The sequence below is a fragment of the Pan paniscus genome, chromosome 20, assembly GCF_029289425.2.
Source record: "Pan paniscus chromosome 20, NHGRI_mPanPan1-v2.0_pri, whole genome shotgun sequence".
Lineage (NCBI taxonomy): Eukaryota > Metazoa > Chordata > Mammalia > Primates > Hominidae > Pan > Pan paniscus.
The window spans coordinates 56900001-56921744 of NC_073269.2; the positions used below are offsets into that span (position 1 = coordinate 56900001).

Here is a 21744-nt window from a genome sequence, read left to right on the forward strand (position 1 = left end):
CCCACTCTGCGCTTCCTTCTGGGTCCCCCATCTCTGGAAGGTTTACTCTTCCTCTAGGCACTCGGACAGACCCTGCCCCACCTCCTCCACCTGTCAGCCTCCAGCACCATGCTACCAGCCCCTGGATCTCTCTCCATCATCACCAAGGACCCCTGTCCCAACTTTTTTTTTTTTTTTGAGACGGAGTCTCACTCTGTCACCCAGGCTGGAGTGCAGTGGCACGATGTCAGCTCACTGCAAGCTCCACCTCCCAGGTTCACACCATTCTCCTGCCTCAGCCTCCCGAGTAGCTGGGACTACAGGCGCCCACCACCATGCCCGGCTAATTTTTTGGAAATTTTTTTTTTTTAAGTAGAGACAGGGTTTCACCGTGTTAGCCAGGATGGCCTCAATCTCTTGACTTCATGATCCACCCACCTCGGCCTCCCAAAGTGCTGGGATTACAGGCATGAGCCACCGCGCCTGGTCTATCTCAACCTCTTATCTGGCCTTTTGGGTCCCCCTCCAGTCCAGTCCCCTCCACCAGCTTGCCCTCCAGCCATGACCCCAAAGGGTCTTTCTACATCTGGAGCTGGCTGTGCCCCTCCCCTGCTCACCACCCTCCATGGATCCTCGGCACCACCAGGATAAAGTCCAGCTCTTCAAATTCACTTTCTTTCTTTTTTTTTCTTTTTTTTTTTTTGAGACGGAGTCTGGCTCTGTAGCCCAGGTTGGAGTGGAGTGGCGTGATCTCCGCTCACTGTAACCTCTGCCTTCTGGGTTCAAGCGATTCTCCTGCCTCAGCCTCCCAAGCAATTGGGATTACAGGTGTGTGCCACCACGCCCAGCTAATTTTTGTAATTTTAGTAGAGATGTAGTTTCACCATGTTGGCCAGGCTGGTCTTGAACTCCTGACCTCTAGTGATCCACCCGCCTCAGCCTCCCAAAGTGCTGGGATTACAGGTGTGAGTTGCCTGGCTCCAGCCTCACTTTCAAGGACAAAAGTGGCTTCTTCCCTTCCAGCCCCTCTCCCTGGGTCTCCCATGACCTTGTCCTAGACGCAGCCAGTGCTGCCATTTTCCCTCCTGCCATTTCATGCTTAGGCTATTCCTCCCACCGCATATCCAACGCCATTCCCTTCCAGCCCCGCTTCCTCCTTGAGGCCTTCTCTGACCTCCCCTGACCCTCAGTGGTGTCTGCCTCCCCTACTAGACTGGCAGCTCCCCGAGGAGCTGATCTGACTCCACTCTGGGTCAGATCAGTACTGCAGGGCCCAACCCACGGGAGGCCTCAGGAAGCTTTGAGAGTGAATTGAAATCCTTCTTCCCCATATCTTCCAAATTCATCTTTGTCCTCTGACACTCTGCCCCCACCTCTTCTGGGAGGCCCCAACACCTAACAGGTGTCTCCCCTGAATCCCACAGCACCCATTCTGTCTCCATTACAGCGCAGATGCCCCATACTTGCTGAGGTCTGGCCTGTTCTTTTCTCCATCTGGGGGTCTTGAAGATGGGGCTCGGGTCAGGTTCTTTCTGTGTCCTCAGCACTGCCCCGCCTGGGGCCTGGTACACAGGAGGCCTCCGGGAGGTTGTGCTGAACTGACTTGAACCTGTGATCACTCCTGACCACGTTCTTGGCTCTGATACAAGTGCTTCAGGGACGTCCTCCTGATCCACTCCATCCCCCTCCCTCCCCACCACTGCAGCTCCTTCTGGCCATTCCAGGACATTTTCTTGGTTCAGGTTCAATTTGGGGCATTGGCAAAGGACACGTGGATCTACCCATGCCCTTGACACTCAGTTCTCCAAGCGTGGTCAACGTTTCCCCTTGAAACCAGGGCACAGTGAATCTCCCCTTTGCCCCTCCCTCAGTCTTGTCTCAAAGCTCTCACCTCCTCCAGATCCTCCAGCAGCATCTAGGGCAGCTTGGGTGCCAGAAGGGAGCAGGTACCAGGATGCCTGAATTTATAAGCTCCCAGTCCCAGCTGGGTCTGGGGGTGTGGTGGTGTAGGGTGGGGTGGGAGGTGGCTGAGAGTCAGGTTTACAGGCAGAGACGCCTTGGTTGCTGGTGGGGTGGGAGACTTGGCCTAATGAGCATTTATTAGGTTGAAGCTGTTGTCTGAGTCCACAAAGAGGAATTCTCCACCAGGAGCAGTTCCTCAAGGGGGAGGGGACAGGAGGACAAAAACAGAAATTAGGAGGAGATCAAAAGACAGAGTCTGGAATTTGGGGTCTGGAGTGTGGAAACTGGATCCTAAAGTCCCTGTTCTTGGGCTTGGGGCAGAGTTCTGGATCCCGGGTTCTGGATCCGGATCTGGTTCTGGATCTGGGTCTTGGATTCCGGATTTGAGGATCTTGAGTTGGAGATTAATGACCTGCAGTCTGGAATATGGATTTCAAAGTCTGAGTTCTTGGGCTTGGGGTCTGAAATCTGGATCCTGGAGTCGGGCCTTTGAGTGACAGATCGTGAACCTTGATTCTGGATTCTGGGGCATTCGAATCTAGAACCCACAATAGGAGCCTGGAATCTGGTGTTTGGAATCTGGCAATCGAGGCTGGAAACCTTTGCACCTGCTATGAGAAGCCTGGGGCCTAGACTACAAATGGTAGATTTGGGATTTTGAATTGTGGGGTCTGGATTCTTTTTTTTTTTTTTTTTTTTTTTTTTTTCTGAGATGAAGTTTTGCTCTTGTCACCCAGGCTGGAGTGCAATAGCGTGATCTCAGATCACTGCAACCTCCACTTCCTGGGCTCAATAGATTCTCCTGCCTCAGCCTCCTGAGTAGCTGGGATTACAGGCGACCACCACCACGCCCAGCTAATTTTTATATTTTTAGTAGAGACAGGGTTTCACCATGTTGGCCAGGCTGGTGTTGAACTCCTCATCTCAAGTGATCCACCTGACTCAGCCTCCTAAAGTGCTGGGATTACAGGCGTGAGCCACCATGCCAGGCTTGGGTTCTGGATTCTACAGGGTGGATCTAGCCTCTGAGTTTTCAGGAGTAGACTTTGGAACATAAAGTCTGGAGTTTCAAATCTGTTTTTGCATTGAAAAGCTGGACTGTGCCTGGGCCCAGTGACTCATGCCTTTGGAAGGCTGAGGTAGGAGGATTGCTGGAACTGAAGGGTTTGAGACCAGCCTGGGCAACATAGCAATACCTCATCTCTACGAAAAATCTAAATAAATAAATAAATAAATAAATAAATAAATTTTTAAAAGGCTGAATTGAGAGACAGGGACCTGGCTTTCACGATTCTGAGATTGCTAGAATCTTGACTCTAGAGTCTGAATTTAGAGTCTGGGAACCTAGGGTCTCTATTCTGGTCCTGTAGTCTTATTTCTGGGTTCTAGAGCTTGAAATCTGGATTCTGCATCCCAGAGGCTGGAGATGATCACTGAGATGACCCAAGGCTTTGGGTATTTGAGGCTGGCTTCCAATGTCTCAGAACCCCAGAGGGCCCCAAGCAATTATCTAGAGTCTATTTTGGCTTAATTAATGAGGAGGTCCCGAGACAGGAGGGACTGACCTCACTCAGGTCACCCAGTGAAGGATGGGACCTGTTGTAAGCGTGGTCTCTCCCCATGTGTGGAAAGTCATCATCTTTATGGGAAGGAGTCGTGTGGGATTCAGCCATTCTAAAACTATAGGCCCCTGGAATTTCTAGAATATCAGACTTTCAGATTCTAAAAGCACAGGCCCTAAGACATTCTGGCAGTGGAGGACACTCTGGAAAGTAAGATTTTAGAATAGCCTAGAACCACAGAGCTCCAAACACTCTAGAACCTTCGAACATCGGGCACACTGGAGTCCCCAGAAACCTCATGCATTCTAGAACGTCGGGTCTCCAGACATTCTACAAGCCCAGACCGGCAGACATAATAGATCCCCAGGTTGGAAGCTATTCTAGAACTCCTATGTCCCTTTGCCTCCCTCCCCACAAATTGATGCTCAAAGTCTGCGGGCCTCACCCTGGGCCACCGCTTCAGCTGAGCAGCCCTGTTTATGGAATGCGGCTGCAGGCCACTCCCCCGTGCCAAGTGCTCTCTTTGTAGGATCTCACTCAGGCTCCCGGCAGCCCTGTGAGGTGTTTATATTAATAACCTTATGGCTTCCTGCTGAATACGGAGGAAACTGAGGCCCAGACAGCAGGCAGCACAAGCAAGGTTCCTGCAGAAGCGAGAGGCCACGCGGGAGAGGAATCAGTGTTCCGACTCCGGAACGCCCGGTGGGCCCTTTCGCCGCCACCCCTGCAGCCGCCTCCCTCTGTTGGGGCGCGGTGGTGACGAGGGAAAGGAGCCGAGCCCCTGGGACTTCCTCGGTGCCAGGTCTGTGCTGAGCGCTTTCCGTCACGATCGCACGTGCTCCTCCTCCTAACCAGCCTAGGCAGGTACTGATGAAGTACCCCTGATGCAGACGGGGACACCGAGGGCGCTCCCGCCGCGCCGAACCCAGGCGCGCACCCGGTCTGCGCACGGCTCCCTGGAGGGCGCGCAGCCAGCGGCTCCCGCAGCCCCGCCCCCACGCGGTGGCGTCAGCGCCCCGCCCCCGCCCACTGTGGCTGGCTCAGGCCCGCGCCATCGATGTCCTCCTGGAAGTGTCCGCGGACGTCCTTCACCTCCACTGCGGCCTGGGTCCCGCCCACCGCGGCCTGAGTCTCACTTTTGCCCCGCTCCTCCTCCTGAGAACATTCCCCGGGAGTTTTTCATCAACTCCCGTGGTTCATCCACCAACCACGCAGGTCTCCGCCATCTGACCCTGAACTCCGGCTTGGGCAGCCACCTGCTCCTGGGCGCCCCCTGCACCACTGTCCCTAGGCCCCTCTCACTTACCGAGTCCCAACTCATTGCTCTATTTCCCCAAACCCTCCTTCCCTGTTCTTCCACGTTCTTCATCTCAGGGGCAGCGTCACCGACCACCCAGTTACTCGGCCAGACGCCCTTGGCACTGACCTTGCCCCATCTCTCCCCTTATCCCCTAAGCCCATCGGTCCCCAGCCTTGTCCCTTCGGCCCCTGCCTCTCTCTGCCCCGTCCCCTCCTCTCTGTCCCCTTGGCCTGGCTCCAGCTCAGACGTCCTCCTCTCTCTCTGGACCCTCGTCCCTCCTGTCCGGGAGGGCAGCCTCCTGTCGGTCACCACGTGGCCCTAGAGGGTCTCTCTGCACTTGGAGATCACCCCGCCCCTCCCCTGCTCACAGCCTTCCCTTGCAGCTCCCCATCACCCCTGGGCAAGGTCCCGGCTTCTCGGTCTGCAGTTTTAAGCCCTTTGAGATTCCCCAGCAGGAAAAAGCCTCCCCTCAAACCCCCTTCTCAGGGGGCCTGCAGACTGCCCACCTCCGGAGCGGGACTGGACTTGTGGTGCCCGAAGGGCCTCCCCATGAGGTGCTGGCCCTCTTCTAACTTAGTCTCACCACGGCCTCCGTTCCTTCTGGAACCAGACAAGCTGCTGTTTCAGGGCGCTGGGTCTGGATCCAGACAGCATGGGTGCAGATCTCTGTTCCACTACTTACTATTTTGGGAGACCCTGGTAAGTGTTTTTTCTTCTCTGTGTCTCAGTTTCTTATCCTTAAAATCAGAGGATCCCCTCGTAGAGTTTTTCGAGGAGTAACGACTTAGTTTGTGTTAGGAGCTCAGAGCATATAGTAAATTATGACGATTCATTCATTTTACACATGAACAGACGGGAGTGCGGGGGCCACTGGTGAAGGTCACCCAGGCTGCAGAAGTGGAATCAAGAGAATGGTTCTCGGGGTCCTGGTGCCCCTTGTGAGAAGCATCAGCTCTCTGGGTGTCAGGTGCTCATCTGCGAAGGGGTCTTCCGTTGCGGTGGGGTGGAAATGGGAGGGACCTCACAGGGGTTGGATGAGGTCATACCCATGGAGCAGGTGTGCGAATCATAAAATCAGGCTGAGGCTTGCAAGACCGGTTAACACGGCACGTGATTCAGATGTGGCCGCTGGAGCCAGATGGCCCGGGTTTGAGTTCTGCCTCTGTCCCATAATACTGTGCACCCTCAGGCAAGTCACTTAGCCTCTCTGTGCCTCAGCTGCCTCATCTATAAAGTGGGGGTAATAATTGCTCCTCCCTCTTCTGTAGGAGTGTTTTGAGGTGTTCATTCTTGAAATCTGTGCCTGGCACTGAGTGAGTGCTGGGCCATTATCAGTCTGTCCTATTGCCCTTGGGAACTGAAAGCTGGGGAGGGATGGTTATGTGGGGTCTTTCTCAGATGACACAGTTGGGTAGCAGCAGATTTGGCACTGGAGGAAGCCACTGTGCTTTTTGTTTTGTTTTGTTTTGTTTTTGTTTTTTGGTTTTTTTTTTTTTTTTTGAGACGGAGTCTCGCTCTTGTTGTCCAGGCTGGAGTGCAATGGCATGATCTTGGCTCACTGCAACCTCCGCCTCCTGGGTTCAAGCGATTCTCTTGCCTCAGCCTCCTGAGTAGCTGGGATTACAGGCACCCACCACCACAGCCGGATAATTTTTGTGTTTTTAGTAGAGTTGGGGTTTCACAGTGTTGGCCAGGCTGGTCTTGAACTCCTGACCTCAAGTGATCCACCCGCCTTGGCCTCCCAAAGTGTTAGGATTACAGGCATGAGTCACCACGCCCAGCCAGAAGCCACTGTTTTGATCTCCCAGATGTGGTATCTTTTTCTGAATCCCTGTGACCCCTTTATCAAGACCCCTGTTTTACAGATGGGGGAACTGAGGCCCAGGGAGAGGAAATGGAGGTGTGAGACCCTGGTATGAGAGTGTGACGTCAAGCAAAGAGAATGTCACACGCAGACGAGTTCTTCTCTGAGACTTTATTTCCTGGGCTGTGCTGGGGGAAGCTGGAGGGGAGGAGGCAGAAAAACCCACATCTTCTCTTCTTTTGTCCTGGGAGGGCCTTACCGATAGGTGGCATCAATTGTGCGTTTGTTCATAGCAGGTTTACTCCTGGGTCTGAGGGAGGAGGGGCTGGGGGCCTGGACTCCTGGGTCTGAGGAGGGAGAGGCTGGTGCCTGGACTCCTGGGTCTGAGAAAGGAGAGGCTGGGGGCCGGGACTCCTGGGACTGAGGGACGAGTGGCTGGCGTCCAGGACTCCTGGGTCTCAAGGAAGAAGGGCTGGGGGGTCTGAGGGAGGAGGGGGCTGGGGACTCAGACTCTTGGGTCCAAGGGAGGAGCGGCTGGGGTCTGGACTCCTGGGTCTGAGGGAGGTGGGACTGAGGGCCCGGACTCCTGGGTTTGAGGGAGAAAGGCCTGGGGGATCTGAGGGAGGAGGGGCTAGGGTCTGAACTCCTGAGTCGGAGGGAGGTGGGGCTGAGGGTCCGCACTTCTGGGTCTGAGAGAGGAGGGGCTGGGGGGTCTGAGGGAGGAGGAGGCTGGGGGGTTTGAGGGAGGTAGGGCTGGAGTCTGGACTCCTGGGTCTGAGGGAGGAGGGGCTGGGGGCCCGCACTCCTGGGTCTGAGGGAGCTGGGGCTGGGGAGGTCTGAGAGAGGTGGAGCTGGGGGGTTTAAGGGAGGTGGGGCTGGAGTCTGGACTCCTGGGTCTGAGGGAGGAGGAGGCTAGGGACCCGGACTCCTGGGTCGGTGGGAGGAGGGGCTGGGGCATCTTAGGGAGGTGGGGCTGGGGCCTGGACTCCTGGGTCCTGCACTCTGGGGCTGGGAGAGAAAGGCCTGCCCTGCCTGCTTCTTCCTCTGTGTGTTCCACCCCCACCCATAGACTTCTTCACTAGAGTCCTGAGCCCCCAGTCCACTTTCCAGCTCCCTCCTCTTCCCTTTCTGGAAGCTTCCCTTCTGCGTGTGTTCATAGGAGGTTTGCTCTTGGGTCTGAGGGAGGAGGGGCTGGGGTCCTGGACTCCTGGGTCTGAAGGAGGAGGGACTGGGGAGTCTGAGGGAGGAGGGAGGTGGAGGCCCAGACTCCTGGGTCTGAGGGAGGAGAAGCTGGTGCCTGGACTCCTGGGTCTGAGAGAGGAGAGGCTGGGATCTGGGACTCCTGGGTCTGAGGGAGGAGGGGCTGGGGTCCTGGACTCCTGGGTCTGAAGGAGGAGGGGCTGGGGGGGTCTGAGGGAGGAGGGAGCTGGGGAGACGTGTGTCTTCTCCCTCCCGTGACTCCTGCTCACTTTCCCCATGTCTGTGTTTCTGCTCCCCTCTCCCCGTGATCCTGTCAGCTTCTTTTAGTTTTTATTTTTTAGAGTTGGGATCTTGCTCTGTTGCCCAGGCTGGAGTGCAATGGTGCAATCATAGCTCACTGCTACCTCAAACTCCTGGGTTTAAGTGATTCTCTGGTATCAGCCTCCCGAGTAGCTGGGACTACAAGTGTGTGCCACCATACCTGGCTAATTTTTAAGTTTTTTTTTTTTTGTGGAGATGGGGTCTTGATATGTTGCCCAGGCTGAGATTGTAAAAAGTCATCATGGAACACCCCACCTCCCAGTGCAGGAAAGCTGGCTGTGGTATCGCCAAGAATGATGTTTATTGCAGCACTATTCCCAATAGCTAAGATTTGGAGACAACCTAAGTGTCCATCAACAAATGAATGGATACAGAAAATGTGGTACATATACACAGTGGAACACTATTCAGCCATCAAAAAGAATGAGAGCCTGTCATTTGCAACATGGATGGAACTGGAGGTTATGATGTTAAGTGCAATAAGTCAGGCACAGAAGATAAACTTCACAGGTTCTCATTTATTTTTGGGAGCTAAAAATTGAAACAATTAGCCGGGCACTCACACCTGTAATCCCAGCACTTTGGGAGGCTGAAGCAGGTGGATCACCTGAGGTCAGGAGTTCAAGACCAGCCTGGCCAACATGGTGAAACCCTGTCTCCACTAAAAATACAAGAATTAGCCAGGCGCAGTGGCGCGTGCCTGTAATCCCAGCTACTTGGAAGGCTGAGACACAGAAGTGCTTGAACCTGGGAGGAGGGGGTTGTGGTGAGCCAAGACCTCTCCAGTGCACTCCAGCGACCTGGGAGACAGAGCGAGACTCCATCTCCGGAAGCCTGGAGAAATAGGGACAAAAACCAAAAACCAACTGAGTTAATGGAGATAGACAGTAGAAGCATAGTTATCAGAGGCTGGGGAGGGTGAGGGTATGTGGGTAGTGGGGAAGTGCGGATGGTTAATGGGTACGAGGAAATAGAATAAGATCTAGTATTCGATAGCACAACAGGGTGACTGTGGTCAATAATAATTTAATTGTACATTTAAAAACAACAAAAAGAATATAATTAGATTGTTTGTAACACAAAGGGTGAATGCTTGAGGTAATGGATACCCCATTTACCCTCATGTGATTATTACACATTATATGCCTGTATTAAAATATCTCATGTACTCCATAAATATATCCACCTGCTATGTACCCACAACAATGACAAATTAACAAAAAAAGAATAATGTGGCTCTTGCCAGGTTTCAGCTCCACCCTTGCTGTGTGTGTGGCGTGTTGTGTCCCCAGGTCCCTCTCAGTGGTCCGTGGAGAGCATTACCACCTGTCACTGTCTACTATCTCAGGGCAGACCCTCTCTCCTCTCTCTTCCTCCATCTCTGCACCCCACAAATAAAGTGGCAACCCCCCCGATGTGTGTCTTTGCAGAACCTGAATGTGATGAGATTGCCGGAAAATGCCAGTGTGCCCCTGGATGGGTGGAGGAGGGTGGGGCGGGTGGAGGGGACAACTTTGCCCCATTGGGGAACCACTGGTCTATACCTGTCACTGAAGCTTCCTTTCTCCCCTGCACCTGACTCCACACCTCAGGACGCAGGTCAGGAGGGCTGGGGGATGCTCTAGCCTTGGCCAGGTGGGCCTCGAGATGATTGTTCACTGCAGGAGCATTCACCTTTTTAGATGGGTGCTTCCTGTCTAGAGAAGGAGACACGGGGAGCTGGAAAGAGAAGCCTGCAGAAATAGGGACTGGGCAAAAACAAAGGAGGGTGGAGTCGGGGAGTGTAGAAGAGATAAAGTAAGGACTGGAGTGAGGAAGAGGCATCAAAAGAGGGAGGGAATGGTGAAGGCAGAAAACCGTGAGAAACGGGGAGTGAGAAGATAGCATGAGAAAGACAGGATCAAGCCAGGCGTGGTGGCTCACGCCGGTAATCCCAGCACTTTGGGAGGCTGAGGCGGGCGGATCATTTGAGGTCAGGAGTTTGAGACCAGCCTAGCCAACATTGTCTCTACTAAAAATACAAAAATTAGCCAGGTGTGGTGGTGTGTGCCTGTAATCCCAGCTACTCAAGAGGCTGAGGCAGGAGAATCGCTTGAACCCGTGGTGGGGTGGAGGTTGCAGTGAGCCGAGATTGCACCACTGTACTCCAGCCTGGGTGACAGAGTGAGACTCTGTCTCAAAAAAAAAAAAAAAAAAAATCCAACCAACCAACCAAACAAAAAAACAGGCAAACTGGGGGCTGGGTTTTGTATCCCAGACCAAATGCCTGCACTTTGAATGCCTGGTTGGGAAATCTGAGATTATCCTGTAGGGAAGCATTGAGAGTGTGAACTGAATGGTGTTAGGAGACAATTATCCATGGCTCTCTTACCTTTCTGCCTGTCTCCTGAAAAAGGTATTAGCCACTTTTTAGTTCTAGATTGTCTTTTTATGGATGTTTCTCTAGAGCATCAGAGCATGTTTGTTTACTGTCTTAGATAATAAAGATAATGTCCTTCCATAATGATTTATTTATTGGCTGGGATAGTAAATACAATATGTCCTTCCGGGGCAGGTGGATCAGCAGTCCGAGATAACAAAGATAATATCTCTCCGAGTTTCAAAGTCAAGCAGATTTCCTTGCATCTCCCTTATAAGACTGAAGATTTGTAAACACACGTAAACAGAGGTTCCCCAGCATTGACGCAAACCACTCTGTGCGCAGCATCTGCCTGATCCACTCTGATCATCCCTGTAGGACCTGGGGGGCAAGGTGAGCCCATGTGAACATGAACCTCATGCTGCCGGCTGTGCCATGAATAATAAAGTCCTTCGTCTCTGACCCGGAGTCGTTGTGTGTTCTGCCAATAGTTTCACTGGATACAAAATTCTTGGCTGATAATTGTTTTGTATAAAGAGGCTAAAGACGGTACCACAATCCCTTCTAGGCTATAGGGTTTTTGCTGAGAAATCTGCTGTCAATCTAATAGGTTTTCCTTTATAGGTTACCTGATGCTCCTTCATCTTGACTTTAGATAACCTGATGACTATGTGCCTAGGGGGGTCATCTTTTTTTTGTTTGTTTGTTTTGAGATGGAGTCTTGCTTTGTTGCCCAGGCTGGAGTGCAGTGGTGCGATTTCGGCTCACTGCAACGTCCGCCTCCCAGGTTCAAGAGACTCTTCCGCCTCAGCCTCCCGAGTAGCTGGGATTACAGGTGCGTGCCACCACCCGGCTGATTTTTTATATTTTTAGTAGAGAAGGGGTTTCACTGTGTTAGCCAGGATGGCCTCGATCTCCTGACCTTGTGATTGGCCTGCCTCAGTCTCTTAAAGTGCTGGGATTACAGGCGTGAACCACTACGCCCAACCAGTGGTCATCTTTTTGCAATGAATTTCCCAGGCGTTCTTTGAGCTTCTCATGTTTGGATATCTAGATCTCTAGCAAGGCCAAGGAAGATTATTCCCCTCAAATATGTTTTCCAAACTTTTAGATTTATCTTCTTCCTTGGGAACATGAATTATTCTTAGGTTGGTTGTTTAACATAATCCCAAACTTCTTGGAGGTCTTGTTCATTTTTTAAAAATTCTTTTTTCTTTGTCTTTGTTGGATTGGGTTAATCCAAAAGTCTTGTCTTTGGGCTCTGAAGTTCTTTCTTCTACTTGTTTGATTCTATTGCTGAGACTTTCCAGTGTATTTTGCATTTCTCTAAGTGTGTCCTTCATTTCCAGAAGTTGTAATTGTTTTTGATTTACGCTATTTCTCTGGAGATTTTTCTGTCCATATCTGGTGACACTTTTTAAAATTTCTTTAAGTTGGTACTCATCTTTCTCTGGTGCCTTCTTGAGTAGCTTAGTCATCGATCTTCTGATTTTTTTTTCTGGCAATTTCAGAGATTTCTTTTTGGTTTGGATCCGTTGTTGGTGAGCTGGTGTGATCTTTTTGGGGTGTTAAATAACCTTGTTTTGTCGTATTACCAGAATTGGTTTTCTGGTTCCTTCTCCTTTGTAGACTACGTCAGAAGGAAGATCTGGGGCCCAAGGGCTGCTCAGATTCTGGATTTAGCTACCCAGTGGAGCGTCTGGGCTCTGGGCTGGTATTGGGGGGTGTCTGCAAAGAGTCCTGTGATGTGATTCATCTTCAGGTCTCTTAGCTGTGGATATCAGCACCTGCTCTGTTGGAGGTAGCAGAGGAGTAAAGTAGACTCGCTGGGGGTCCTTGGTTGTATTATTTTTTAGTGTGCTGGTTTTGTGTTGGTTGGCCTCCAGCCAGGAGATGACACTTTCAAGACAGCATCAGCTGCAGTAGTGCAGGGAGGAAAACAGCTTGCCCTAGGGTCACCTGGATAAGTATTCAGGTTTCTCAGGTGGAGGATGGGGCCAGAAAGCTTCCAAGAGAGTATGTCCTTCGTCTTTGGCTACCAGGGCAGGTAGAGGAAGACCATCAGGTGGGGGCAGGGTTAGGGGTGTCTGAGCTCAGACTCTCCTTGGGTAAGGGTCGCTGTGGCTGCTGTGCGGGGGTGGGGTGTGGTTCTCAGGCCAATGAGGTTATGTTTCCAGGGGGGTTATGGCTGCCTCTACTGCATCATGTGGGTCCCCAGGGAAGTGGGAGAAAGCCAGCAGTTTCAGGGCTCACCCAGCTCCAATGCAGCCCAAAAGGCTGGTCTCATTCCCACTGTGTGCATCCCCAATCAACGCACAGTTTGTTTCCAGGCAGTGGGTGAGCAGGGCTGGGAACTCGCCCCAGGCTACAAGCCTCCCTGCAAGCAAGCAGGGCTTTCAGGTTTCGTGCCTCCCCACCTGCTGCAGCTTCTGTGCTCACGTCTGCACTCGCAGTTCACCCCCTCCCCTGAGTTCTGTCCAGGAAACTTCGTGTTCAGTTGAAATTGTTGCAAAGTTCAGCTGGAAGCTTCCTTCTCCCTGTAGTCTTTCCCCAATTCCATTGGCAGCCCTCCCCAAGGACCCCTGTGAGATGAAGTCAGAAATGGCTTCCCTGGGGACCAACAGTACCCTCAGGGCTCTTCCTGCTGCTTTCTCTACCTCCCGTATTTCATTCAGCTCTCTAAGTTCATCTCAGCTCCAGGTAAGATCAAATCCTTCTCCCATGATCTGGACCTTCAGATTCCCCAGTGAGGATGTGTGTGCAGGGGCGGATGATCCCCTTTTCACACTTTCACACTTTGAGCACTCACAGTTTTTCAGCTGTCTCCTGGAGCCTGCAGCAGCAATGTGCTTCCTTCAAAGGGTCTGTGGGTTATCTTGGCTTTCCTGGTATGTTCCTGCAGTAGTTCTTGGAGCAAAAATTCAAGACGTGAGTCTCCACATGCTGCTCTGTCCATCTGAGTGGGAGCTGCAAGTTAGTCCTGCTTCCTAGCCACCATTTTCTCCCAACATTAGCTTTTTTTTTTTTTTTTTTTTTTTCTTTTTTATTGATCATTCTTGGGTGTTTCTCGCAGAGGGGGATTTGGCAGGGTCACAGGACAATAGTGGAGGGAAGGTCAGCAGATAAACAAGTGAACAAAGTTCTCTGGTTTTCCTAGGCAGAGGACCCTGCGGCCTTCCGCAGTGTTTGTGTCCCTGGGTACTTGAGATTAAGGAGTGGTGATGACTCTTAACGAACATGCTGCCTTCAAGCATCTGTTTAACAAAGCACATCTTGCACCGCCCTTAATCCATTCAACCCTGAGTGGATACAGCACATGTTTCAGAGAGCACAGGGTTGGGGGTAAGGTCACAGATCAACAGGATCCCAAGGCAGAAGAATTTTTCTTAGTACAGAACAAAATGAAAAGTCTCCCATGTCTACCCCTTTCTACACAGACACAGCAACCATCCGATTTCTCAATCTTTTCCCCACCTTTCCCCCCTTTCTATTCCACAAAACCGCCATTGTCTTCATGGCCCGTTCTCAATGAGCTGTTGAGTACACCTCCCAGATGGGGTGGTGGCCGGGCAGAGGAGCTCCTCACTTCCCAGTAGGGGCGGCCGGGCAGAAGCGCCCCTCACCTCCCGGACGGGGCGGCTGGCCGGGCGGGGGGCTGACCCCCCCACCTCCCTCCCGGACGGGGCGGCTGGCCGGGCGGGGGGCTGACCCCCCACCTCCCTCCCGGACAGGGCGGCTGGCCGGGCAGAGGGGCTCCTCACTTCCCAGTAGGGGCGGCCGGGCAGAGGTGCCCCTCACTTCCCCGACGGGGCGGCTGGCCCGGCGGGGGGCTGACCCCCCCACCTCCCTCCCGGAGGGGGCGGCTGGCCGGGCAGAGGGGCTCCTCACTTCCCGGTAGGGGCGGCCGGGCAGAGGCGCCCCTCACCTCCCGGACAGGGCGGCTGGCCGGGCGGGGGGCTGATCCCCCCACCTCCCTCCCGGACGGGGCGGCTGGCCGGGCGGGGGGCTGACCCCCCCACCTCCCTCCCGGACGGGGCGGCTGGCCGGGCGGGGGGCTGACCCCCCCACCTCCCTCCCGGACGGGGCGGCTGGCCGGGCGGGGGGCTGACCCCCCCACCTCCCTCCCGGACGGGGCGGCTGGCCGGGCGGGGGGCTGACCCCCCACCTCCCTCCCGGACGGGGCGGCTGGCCGGGCGGGGGGCTGACCCCCCCACCTCCCTCCCGGACGGGGCGGCTGGCCGGGCAGGGGGCTGACCCCCCCACCTCCCTCCCGGACGGGGCGGCTGGCCAGGCAGAGGGGCTCCTCACTTCCCAGAAGGGGCGGCCGGGCAGAGGCGCCCCTCACCTCCCGGATGGGGCGGCTGGCCAGGCGGGGGGCTAACCCCCCCACCTCCCTCCCGGACGGGGCGGCTGGCCGGGCTGGGGGCTGACCCCCCCCACCTCCCTCCCAGACAGAGCGGCTGGCCGGGCAGAGGGGCTCCTCACTTCCCAGTAGGGGCGGCCGGGCAGAGGCGCCCCCCCCACCTCCTGGACAGGGCGGCTGGCCGGGCAGGGGGCTGATCCCCCCACCTCCCTCCCGGACGGGGCGGCTGGCCAGGCGGGGGGCTGATCCCCCCACCTCCCTCCCGGACGGGGCGGCTGGCCGGGCGGGGGGCTGACCCCCCCACCTCCCTCCCGGATGGGGCGGCTGGCCGGGAGGGGGGCTGACCCCCCCACCTCCCTCCCGGACGGGGCGGCTGGCCGGGCAGAGGGGCTCCTCACTTCCCAGTAGGGGCGGCCGGGCAGAGGCACCCCTCGCCTCCCGGACGGGGCGGCTGGCCAGGCGGGGGGCTGACCCCCCCACCTCCCTCCCGGACGAGGCGGCTGGCCGGGCAGAGGGGCTCCTCACTTCCCGGTAGGGGCAGCCGGGCAGAGGTGCCCCTCACCTCCCGGACGGGGCGGCTGGCCAGGCGGGGGGCTGACCCCCCCACCTCCCTCCCAGATGAGGAGGGAGGACGCTCCTCACTTCTCAGACGGGGTGGCTGCCGGGCGGAGGGGCTCCTCACTTCTCAGACGGGGCGGTTGCCAGGCAGAGGGTCTCCTCACTTCTCAGACAGGGCGGCCGGGCAGAGACACTCCTCACATCCCGGACGGGGCGGCAGGGCAGAGGTGCTCCCCACATCTCAGACGATGGGCGGCCGGGCAGAGACGCTCCTCACTTCCCAGATGTGATGGCGGCCGGGAAGAGGCGCTCCTCACTTCCTAGATGGGATGGCGGCCGGGCAGAGACGCTCCTCACTTTCCAGACTGGGCAGCCAGGCAGAGGGGCTCCTCACATCCCAGACGATGGGCAGTCAGGCGGAGACGCTCCTCACTTCCCAGACGGGGTGGCTGCCAGGCAGAGGCTGCAATCTCGGCACTTAGGGAGGCCAAGGCAGGCGGCTGGGAGGTGGTTGTAGCGAGCCGAGATCACGCCACTGCACTCCAGCCTGGGCGCCATTGAGCACTGAGTTAACGAGACTCCGTCTGCAATCCCGGCACCTCGGGAGGCCGAGGCTGGCGGATCACTCGCGGTTAGGAGCTGGAGACCAGCCCAGCCGACACATCGAAACCCCGTCTCCACCAAAAAAATACGAAAACCAGTCAGGCGTGGCGGCGCACGCCTGCAATCGCAGGCACTCGGCAGGCTGAGGCAGGAGAATCGGGCAGGGAGGTTGCAGTGAGCTGAGATGGCAGCAGTACCGTCCAGCTTCGGCTCGGCATCAGAGAGAGACCGTGGAAAGAGGGGAGAGGGGAGAGGGGAGAGGGGAGACGGGGGAGGGGGGAGGGGAGAGGGGAGAGGGGAGAGGGGAGAGGGAGCTCTATCTACCACACAGTCCTTCTCTGAATATCCCAACATTAGCTTTTTGACTTTTATATATATATATATATATATTTTTTTTTTTTTTTTGAATTATACTTTAAATTCTAGGGTACATGTGCACAACGTGCAGGTTTGTTACATATGTGTACATGTGCCATGTTGGTGTGCTGCACCCATTAACTCGTCATTTACATTAGGTATATCTCCTAATGCTATCCCTCCCCCCGCCTTGACTTTTCTTTTTTATTAATTGCCTGTTCATATGCTTTGTCCATTTTTTTAGGGGTTGCTCTCTTGTTCATGTCAGAAGTTTCTTGTGCCTTCTAAATGGTGATCTCTTTTTGGTTTTGAACGTTGTATAAGTCATCTTTTATAAATAGAAATTCTCAATTCTTATACAAGTTTCTGGACGACAGTGCCCTCTAAGCAAAAATTCTAAATTTTCCTATAATGAAGTACATCCAAATTTTGGTCTATGATTTGTGCTTCTGAAGTTGTGTCAAGAAGCCTTTTCTTTGTGTTAGATAACAAAGGTTATCTCTCATATTTTCTAGCCTCTCTAACCCTCTCTGTTTGTCCATCTGTTTCTGTATCTCATCCCATCTATATAGCTATTCATTAATTTCTCATTTAATTGATATTTGCTAGTTGTCACAACTGTGACTCGATGAAGATAACATAAACTCATAATAATATCCCTCAATAAGAAAAGGAACAATAAACTAGTGTCATTAGCTTATAAACCGTGTTAGATTAATTGGTGGATCAGAACACTTGAAATGTCCTGAAATCTTTCAGCTGACATTTGAAAGAAACTTACTATTATTTCTCCCCAAATTGGACAAAAATCCTAGACAAATCATATGAAATTTACATAAATAAAAGCTTTGAAGCTGAAAGAAATGTTTCTAAAAGATTAATAATGAAAAACAGATTTTGATCAAATATGATAAAAATGAAATTATTTTTCTTCCCCTAGAAAATGAGATTACAGGCCGGGTGTGGTGGCTTACACTTGTAATCCTAGCACTTTGGGAGGCCAAGGTGAGCGGATCATGAGGTCAGTAGTTCAAGATCAGCCTGGCCAACATGGTGAAACCCCGTTTCTGCTAAAAAAAAAAAAATACAAAAATTAGCCAGGTGTGGTGGCATGCGCCTGTAGTCCCAGCTGCTCAGGAGACTGAGGCAGAAGAATCGCTTGAACCCGGGAGGCAGAGGTTGCAGTAAGCCGAGATCGCACCACTGCACTCCAGCCTGGGCGACAGAGCGAGACTCTGTCTAAAAAAAAAAAAAAGAAAAGAAAAAGAAAATCAGATTACAAAATCATTTGATGATAAGCAGAGATAACTGAAGAGTATGAGGACAAAAGAATGTAGGAGAAGAACTTTATAAGGCATTTAAGACAATTGCTACATTAAAAAATTCCGCATCTTCTAAATTTTGCATTGATTTTGGTACTGTATACTCTTTTGAATAGTTCCTGTATTATTCCTTTTATCATTTAGATTCGCTATTTACATTTGTTATTTCTTTTCCCATTAGATTAATCTGGGTTATACCTAAGTTTATATTAAGAATCTTTTATTCTTTTTTTGTTTTTAAGAAGCTGAAGACCTCAGAAAACCTGATCAACATGAAATATGGTATGAAGTAGTACTCAATAAAGAGAAAACATGATGGTAATCTTGAAGAAAAGCACCATATTCATCTCTGTATGTCCTTCTGTGTCCCTCTCTGTCCCTGGGGGAGGGCCTCTCTGACCATCTCAGGCTGTTATAGTGGAGATTCTGGAACTCTGGAGTGGAAGGATTCCTGAGACCTTTCTGGGGGTATGCGAGGTCAAACACTAGTTTCATAATAATCTGTACACATTATTTACCTTTCTCACTCTTTTTTTTTTTTTTTTTTTTCTGAGATGGAGTTTCACTCTTGTTGCCCAGGCTGGAGTGCAGTGGCACAATCTCAGCTCACTGCAACCTCTGCCTCCCAGGTTCAAGTGATTCTCCTGCCTCAGCCTCCTGAGTAGCTGGGATTACTGGTGTGTGCCACCACACCCAGCTAATTTTTTTGTATTTTTAGTAGAGACAGGATTTCACCATATTGGCCAGGATGGTCTCGATCTCCTGACCTCGTGATCTGCCCTCCTCGGCCTCCCAAAGTACTGGGATTACAGGTGTGAGCCACAGCGCCTGGCCCCAGCCCAATAATTCTTAAGAGTGTAAACATGTCCTGAGATGGCAAATGTTTGAGAACCACCGTTCTAGACATCTTCCTGAATTCTAGAGTGTGGGAGTGTAGAACCTGGAGCTTGGCTTCTGGAGCCTAGATTCTGGAATTTGGAGTTGGGATCTGAGGCTTGGCTGCAGCAGTGTGGGGCTGGCTTCCGGAACACAGATCTGACATGCTCATCTGCTGCGTGGGGTTTACTATCTGCCTTGAATCCTAAAGTCTGCCCCTGAGGGGTCTGGAATCTGGAATCTATTGTCTTTAGTTGAACACCTGCAGTCTGCGTTCTGCTTTGCAGAGCTGGATTCTTTACCCGTGATCCGTTCTGGCATTTCAACTTCACACAGAGTAGGCCACTTCACGGTACCATTTTCAACCAATCAAGCAAATTAATCGTTAGAGCCCTTTCTAATTCCTCTAGTTGCAATGTTAAACCCAATATTTCTGTGTAGTGGGTCCATATTAATAAATTCAGCCTGATCTAACCTTATATTCCTTCCACCATTATTCCATACCCACCCTTAATATGCATTCCCACATATATTTCCTGGATTTCTGTCTATATAATGGGCAATCCCGGCTTTGCCAGTTTCTAGTGACCTAACATCTCTGTGACTCATGTTATTGTACTTTAAAGTGGAAATAATAACAGTTCCTGTACAGTTTAGGGCTTCCCAAGATGACCCTCCATTGACATCAGTTGAGATTCCAGGAGAGTCCAAAAGATCATCCTTAAGGTTCAGTCGTTTGCTAGGATGCTCATGGTTGTGGTTTATTACAGCAAAAGGATACAGATGAAAATCTGGCAAGGGAGAGGTGAATGAGGCAAAGACAAGGAGAACTCAAAGTGCGAAGCTTCCAGTTTTCTTTTCCCAATGACATCGTGGAAAGCACTAGCATCTCTAAGCAATGATCTGTGACAATATTCACAGTGTATTACTTCCAGGGAACTCGACTGAGCATTGATGTCCAGAGATTTTTTTTTTTTTTTTTTGAGAAAGAATCTCGCTCTGTGCCCAGGCTGGAGTGCAGTGGCACAACCTTGGCTCACTGCAAGCTCCGCCTCCCAGGTTCACGCCATTCTCCTGCCTCAGCCTCCCGAGTAGCTGGGACTACAGGCGCCCGCCACCACGCCCGGCTAATTTTTTGTAATTTTAGTAGAGACGGGGTTTCACTGCGTTAGTCAAGATGGTCTCCATCTCCTGACCTCGTGATCTGCCCACCTCAGCCTCCCAAAGTGCTGGGATTACAGGCTTGAGCCACCGCGCCCGGCCGATATCCAGAGATTTTTTGGGGGGCTCCATCACACAGACATGTTGACTATCTTCATGGTTGACTTTTAGTATCCAGCCCCTCTAGAAATCTAGCTGATATGGTGTGGCTCAAAACCTTCAGCACAAATCACACCATTAGACTATCTGGTGTGGCCCAAACCTTCAGGTGAACAAAGGCACTCTAATCTGGCAGGATATTCCAAAGCATTAGAGATGGCCTCTTGCAAAGAAATGGAAAAGAAAAAGAAAGAAAGGAGAAAAAAAAAAAAAAAAAAAGAGATGACCTCTCAGGCTCTGAGGGGAAAGGCCTGAGGTCTTTGAGCAAGGTCAGTCCTCTGTTGCACAGTCTCCCTCACAGGGTCATTGTGAGGATCAAATGTGGTCACGTGCATGAGGCACGAGCACACGCCTGGCTCTGGGGAGTGCCGTGTAAGTGTATGCTTGCACTGCTGAATGGCTGGGATGTGTCAGGGATTATCTTCAGCACTTACAGATGCTCATCTCATCCTCACAGCATCACTATGGGATGGGTATTACTGGCCTCATTTGATGGAGAAAGTGGCTGTGGCTCAGAGAGGGGGGACCACTAGACCAGGGACACTCTGGATGTTGGGGACTCCAGAGACCACGACCACTCACCAACTGCAGAGAAATTAATTGTGACCTGATGCCCCTGTCCTGGAGAGGGTGGAGGTGGACCTTCACTAACCTCCTACCTTGACCCTCTCTTTTAGGGCTCTTTCTGACCTCCACCATGATACTAGGACCCCATTGTATTCTGTACCCTCTTGACTCTATGACCCCCACTGCCCACTGCATCCAGCTGGGTCCCCTCCTATCTCTATTCCCAGCTGGCCAGTGCAGTCTCAGTGCCCACCTGTTTGTCAGTAACTCTGAAGGGGCTGACATTTTACTGACTTGCAAACAAATAAGCTAACTTGCCAGAGTTTTGTGAATGCTGGCAGAGTCCATGAGACTCCTGAGTCAGAGGCAAAGGCTTTTACTGCTCACAGCTCAGCAGACAGCATAAGGTTCATGTTCACATTAGTACACCTTGCCCCGCCCAAATCTTGTAGGGTGACCAGAGCAGTCTAGGTGGATGCTGTGCACACAGGGTTTGTGCCACTGGTGAGAAACCTGAGATTAGGAATCCTCAATCTTATACTGGGACAACTTGCAAACCTGCTCAGCCTTTGTCTCTGATGAAGATATTATCTTCATGATCTTGGATTGAAAACAGACCTACTCTGGAGGAACATATTGTATTTATTGTCCTTGACAGTAAACAAATCTGTTGTAAGAGACATTATCTTTATTATCTAGGACAGTAAGCAAGCCTGGATCTGAGAGAGATATCATCTTGCAAGGATGCCTGCTTTACAAACATCCTTGAAACAACAATCCAGAAAAAAAAAGGTGTTGCTGTCTTTGCTCAGAAGACACACAGATACGTGACAGAACCATGGAGAATTGCCTCCCAACACTGTTCAGCCAGAGCCTTCCACCCTTGTCTGCAGGACAATCTCAACGTTCCACCATTAAATACTTTTTCTATCACATCCTGCTTCTTTATGCCTAACCAAGGTTCTAGGTCCTGATCGACTGTGTCTGGCAGCACTCCACTGCCAAACCCAGAATAAGGCAGCTCTCAGGATCCTGAAGGGGCATGGCTGGGGATCAGAACTTCTGGTTTGAGTGAGGAGTGGGTCCAGCCTCTTGAATTTCAAAGGAGGAAGAGGCTGGATGTGAAGGTACTGGGGGAGGGAAAGTGTCAGTTCCGAACTCTTAGGTCAATGAGGGAGGAGACTGGTAAGGTCCCAGCTCCCGAGGTACTGATGTGGGAATGGCCTAAGAATCTCATATCCTCAGGAGGAAGGTGCTGGAATCCTGAGGGGTAGAGTTCTGGGTATATTTG

At 52.3% G+C, this 21744-nt stretch overlaps 1 long non-coding RNA gene across 1 annotated transcript in view; it reads left to right on the forward strand.

Moving 5' to 3' along the window:
* The window catches only part of LOC134729562 (uncharacterized), a 22504-nt gene extending 1119 nt beyond the window's left edge, over positions 1-21385 (forward strand). Inside the window, exon 3 of the long non-coding RNA XR_010110781.1 lies at positions 21153-21385. This is a non-coding gene — a long non-coding RNA (uncharacterized LOC134729562). The remainder of the gene's footprint in view (positions 1-21152) is intronic.
* Positions 21386-21744: the final 359 nt, after the last annotated feature.